Here is a 6,073-nt window from a genome sequence, read left to right on the forward strand (position 1 = left end):
GCTCAGTTAGTCAGATACAGAGCCGTATTGTAAATCTAAGTTGTGATCTGTGCATTTGTCTATGGAGTATTGCTTTCACTATTCCTATTGCATTGTGTCAGACTGATGATTACATTTGGCCCTTTATTTCATTTATTTTCCCCCCATTTGTATTATCCCCTCTTTTTTTTCTTTTTTTTTTTTCTTTGCCTCTGTGGCCGTCATCCTGTTACTGTCATGTTGTCCTTGTTTCTCTATGACTCAAAAGAGTTAATGGGAATAAACAAACTTAAACTCAAACTCCATGGAGAGGCCGACTGATTTTGCGACATAGACTGTTTTTTTCAGACGACTTTACAAGACAAAACCTACGAACAACTTGACCTAAAAGGCGTGTGCCGATCGGTTTCCAGACTCAACTCATCATCATGAAATGTGTCTTTTTCTTTTCTTTTTTTAATACTTAGAGCACGGCTGAATGTGTTCATGATGTACACGTATGTGTGCGGCGTCACGTTTACTGACTTAATCTCAAAAGTGAAATGCACATGTGGTCTTGTTACTCAAGCTCACAATATAAACAAAAAACAAACCCACACAACTATACAAAAACAAACAAACAAACAAACAAACAAAAACAACAACAACACTAAACAAACATGCTTTTAAAATATATGAGCGTGCATCCACGTACTTATACACAGTGCACAACATATTAAACAGATGATGATGAAGTCAATGACTGATATAGAAATGCCAATGAGCTGGCATAATTATACTGAGAAATGCCAAGCTGTAAAACAAAACATCAAAGGTTCAGCACACAAGGCAGAAAACATCAAGTTACAAAAAGTGAAATTAACATTTTCACCTCAAACAAACTAAACATCTCAACTTTTTTTTTCTTTTTTTTTTAACTGAATCACTTCCACAAATTAAAGTTGACATCTTTTAGGAACAATCAGTCTATTTCCATCCACTCCTGATCCCTCTCAATCTCTCTCTCTCCATCTTCCTCCTCTCCCACCCCACACCTACCTTTCACCCCCAACCCCCGGGCCTTTTCTTCTCATCCTTTTTTTCTTCTTCCTGTTTTTTTAACTACTAGTTTTAGTTGGAGTTCGTCCATTGACGTATCCGTCAATTATAGATATTAACTTTCGTTGACTTTCGGAAAGATTAGTGAAAGAAAGAAATTAATGGCATGTGGATACTGTGGCACCGACACCCAACTTATTCATGCTCCAGTGTCTGTCACTTCTATACAGTTTTGACTCGGAAGCATGCATGCAGGTAGGCGGCAGTGGCAGCACAGACATTAATGCCACTGAACCACTGCCGGCCGCGACACTGACAGAAAAGGAGTCTTTTTCTTTCTTTTTTCTTTTTTTCTTCTCCCCCCCGTCTTTTGGCCGAGGACAGCAGGCAATGTTGTCCGGCAACCCACGCGGGAGGCAGTGTGGTTTCTTTGACCTCAGTGAAGTGTTTCTCGATGAATATTCTTTCAGAGCGGTGTTGAATCTGCTCGGCCAGTTTATCAATGTGTCTCCTTAAATGTTTGGTATCCACCGTGATCATGCATGTGTCTTTCCTTCTTCTCATTTCTTTTTCCCTTTACTCCGTGAAGAGTCATCATTGGGACGCTGCTGACAGAATAGACTGTTCACCAGATTCCTCCAGCTCTATACTCGAGAATAGTATGTCAAAGCCTGGGTATCTGCAAATAGTTTTCCACGTGTGAAATGGTGTCAGTTCATCGTCAGTGCGTCTTGTTGTTGTTGTTTTGTCTGCCTATCCGTCTCCCTCTCTCAAAGTGGTTCCTTGGACGATTGTTTTAGCAAGGCCAACGGATCAGCCTTGTTACTACGTGCAGGTCTATTCTGAAGTGCATCGTTTGAGTCGTGATTTATACACTGTTATTAATCTTCAGTTTTTGGCCGACAGTTTCTTTAAGTTACATGGATGGAATTTATCTAAGTTTTGTTGGAGGTGCTTACGACATGAGTGTGCCACGCGGAGTATTCATGCACTGCGAGATACCATCATGTCAAGGTCATACAGATACCATCATGTCGAGGACATGCGGATGCCACCATGTCAAGGTCATGCAGATACCATCATGTCAAGGTCAAGCAGATAATTATATACCATGCAGATACCATCATGTCAAGGTCATGCAGATATATCATGCAGATACCATCAAGTCAAGGTCATGCAGATATACCATGCAGATAGCATCATGTCAATGTCATGCAGATACCATCATGTCAAGGTTCACGCTTCTGCACAGGCGTAACTGCCGATTCACAGTGAGTACCCACACGAAGTCAGTCTCGTCAGTGGCAGGTAAGGGTGTACAGATCTCCCAGCATTCAGTGAAGCGTGCGCAGACCCCACTCGTCTGTGTTTCCCTTATTGGAAACTGCTTCTGTTCGCTCATGAATGTGCTATAAACTGTCTTCAAGCTTGACACCAAACTTTGCATGGGCTATATTTGGGGAAGTGGGTGGGGTTGTATTCATTGATTGATTGACTGGTTGATATTATCGTTTCTGTTTTTGTTTGTTTGTTGTTGTTGTTTTCAACCAGTTGACATAGCCATGTAATCGATTTGGCTATCGAGGACGTTAAGTTCACGTGAATGTGTTTGTGGCGAGCTCCAGATGTTTATGCAAATCACGCACCAAAAGAGACTGAATATGACAGGGCCTGAAGACTAAGTCGGTTGACAGCGGTACAGGTTCGTCAAAATTTCTTATTTCAGTTAAACCTGCACGCTATGAATAAAGAAGTTAACACGGCAATTCGAAATTTTTCGAAGTTTCTGGAATGTTTAGCTTGAATAAGATTTCTATTGCTGCCCCAATGAAGATTCGGATATCCTTTAACTGGCGATTGATCCTCTTACGTTCTAATTCTCTTGGTATACTTAACTATTCTTGACTGGGTTTTTTAAGTCGGCTGTCAATTTTCTATCAAATTTTGGAGGTCGATCAGAGAATCTAACGCCTGCATTATGGAGATGATCTACTATCACATTCAAATATGGCGTCATACACGGGGGACTATCGACACGCTCCCCATTAGACACCAATCACGACGTTTAAAGAACATGTAAGACATGAATTTATCAAAGTAAGTTTAATCTCTTTTCATTTAAGGCGATTGTGCGCTTTTTCATAATAATTGTGTGGATGATTAACATGAAAAGACGTAAAAACAACAACAACATACACTTACAATGTCTCTGTCATCGTTACAGACGTTAACACTGACCTTTGCAATTCGAACTCACAATACCTCTAACTGCCAGCTAGCTGGGTTCTCTCAAGGACACGCTACTTTGTTCGTGCATGTGTGTGGGCGCGTATTTCCCCTCCGTGGTGTGAGCCTGTGAACTTTTCTTCTCAGCACCATCACGTGCTTTGTCTAGTGTCTGCATATTAGACTTACTTTCGCACGTAATGAATCGTAATCATTAGTTCCTGTCACTAATGATGCTGAACGGGAAGCCATTGAACAGTCGGCCCATTTTCACACCTCAAGAGGAAAAAAAAAAAGGTCTCCCCCCCCCTCACCCCCCGAAAATAAGGTGGCGATGGAGAGAGGGGGTGGGGGCAATAGGGGCTACAGTGAATGGGAGGGGCTGGGGTGTGGTGGAGGTGGGGGGGCGGGGGGGGGGGAGAGAAAAGGACTTCCCGTCTCCTAGCCCTCTACTGACATACTGGCTGCGTGAGAAGAAAGTGGAAACTGTAAATTCAGCACATTTGAATGTGTGTGTGCGTGCGCGCGCGCGCGCGTGTGTGTGTGTGTGTGTGTGTGTGTGTGTGTGTGTGTGTGTGTGTGTGTGTGTGTGCGTGCGTGTGTGTGTGTGTATGTGCGTGCGTGCGTCCATGAGGTATGAGTGCGTGTGTTTGTGTATATGTAGGTATATGTATGCGTCAGTGTCAGTGTGTGTGTGTGTGTGTGTGTGTGTGTGTGTGTGTGTGTGTGTGTGTGTGTGTGTGTGTGTGTTTGTGTTAGTGTGTGTGGGCGTGCGGGTGTGCGCGCGCGTGCACAACTGAGTCTGTCTTGTTATTGATGGTAAAGATGTAGATTTCTTGGCATTCTGTGACGTGTGCGCAGATCTCATCCGAGTGTTCACAAATGGTGCAATAAATATCTCCTACCTCAAACATAAAGCATGCAGTTGTGCGCAATTTCCAAATTACATAATATATAAATAAATACAGACATCCAAGTACATTTATGAGTGCTTGCACTTGCAAAGAAAACAGAAAATTTCATGATCTTGTGCACATGATGAATTTGAAAATAGGCCCGCTCCCTCCCTTCTTAACTATGAACTAACTACTTACGAATTAGGTAAGCCAGCTCACTTCCCAGTTAATTTTCCAACATGGACACAAACACATGGCTCCGCGACTCTGGTACGCACAAAACTGCACACACACACACACACACACACACACACACACACACACACACACACACAGAGAGAGAGAGAGAGGGTCAGTGTCTATGACCTGCATGAGCATTGACGTTGGCTATTTCCCTGTCTGTCCACTGAAGTGGGTATGGTAACACTGATGGACTGAGGTGAAATGACCCGGACGTCCTCTGCATGGCTGCCGTAAGTGCTGGGGATTGTTGTGGTAGTATAGCTCGCACTGCTGTTCCAAAACTTCCCGTCAGTACCAAAAGGGGAGATCTTTTCATGTCCACAGGCCGGATTTCATTTTCGGGATTCTCAGAAACGGTTCGACTCAGTGGTCGCTACGACTGACGTGCAATGACAATGGGAGAGATGGGATGTGGTGGTGGAACTGAGGTCGTAAGTGGGGGATGGGAATGTGGGGTGGGGTGGGGGGAGTGGGAGGAGGGACAGTTCGGTTGAGGGGGCCGGGGGCGGGGGGGGGGGGGGGGGGGGGGGGGGGGGATAAGAATGAAACAACTCACCGAGAACGGACACTGGCATGTTGACCGACATATTACACACAAAGCGGCGCTCGCTTGCGGTATCAGGATCGAGATATCGTAGGTTCTTCTTCGTTCGTGGGCTGCAACTCGCACGTTCACTCGCATGTACACGAGTGGGCTTTTACGTGTATGTCCCTCCCCCCCCCCCCTTTTTTTTTAACCCCCGCCATGTAGGCAGCCATACTCCGTTTTCGGGGGGTGTACATGCTGGGTATGCTCTTGTTTTCCATAACCCACCGAACGCTGACATGGTTTACTACAGGATCTTTAACGAGCATATTTGATCTTCTGCTTGCGTAGTCCTGGGTTCGATTCCCAGCAAACCGTCTCTTCTGTGGGAGAGTGGGAAGTTAGCGGAAGATGTCACACACACACACACACACACACACACACACACACACACACACACACACACACACACACTCAATCACTCACTCACAGGACCACAAGAAGAACATTAAATTTTGAAGGTGGAGCGGTGGCCCAGCGGTAACGCGCCCGACTAAGAAACGAGTGTCCACGAATTCAAGTCGCATGTACAGATCGGCATTTTTACTCCCCCATCTTACCCCTCAGTCCATTCCACTACACCTCGAGTGGTGGTCTGGATGCTAGTCTTTCGGATGAGCTGATAAAACGAAATCCCGTGTACAGCATGTACTTTGCGCACGTTAAGGCGCCCATGACAATGAAAGGGTTGTCCCTGGCAAAGTGATGTAGAAATACACTCGCAGACAGAAATAAAAGGGGGTGGGAGGTGGCGCGGGGTGTGTGTGTGGGGGGGGTGGGGGGTGGGGGGGGGGGGGGCTCTGTACTGTGGCGACAAGCTGTTCCCGAGGAGAGGAACCCGAAATTCACGCCGAGAAATCCTGTTGTGACGAAAAAGTAATACAATACAATGCAATACAATAATAATAATAATGGTATTTATACAATGCGGAAAATCTTGTGCAGAGACTAATCAAAGCGCTTTCCCACCAGCCATTCACACGCATGCATAACTCTAAAACTGGAAAAACTGAAGACAAGGAAGACGCAGGGAAGGGAGGCTGTTTTGGGAAGAGGTGGGTTTAAAGGCCAGACTTGAAAGAGCTGCGTGTGGAGACCTGACGAA

This window comes from Babylonia areolata, chromosome 3 (genome assembly GCF_041734735.1).
Source record: "Babylonia areolata isolate BAREFJ2019XMU chromosome 3, ASM4173473v1, whole genome shotgun sequence".
Lineage (NCBI taxonomy): Eukaryota > Metazoa > Mollusca > Gastropoda > Neogastropoda > Buccinidae > Babylonia > Babylonia areolata.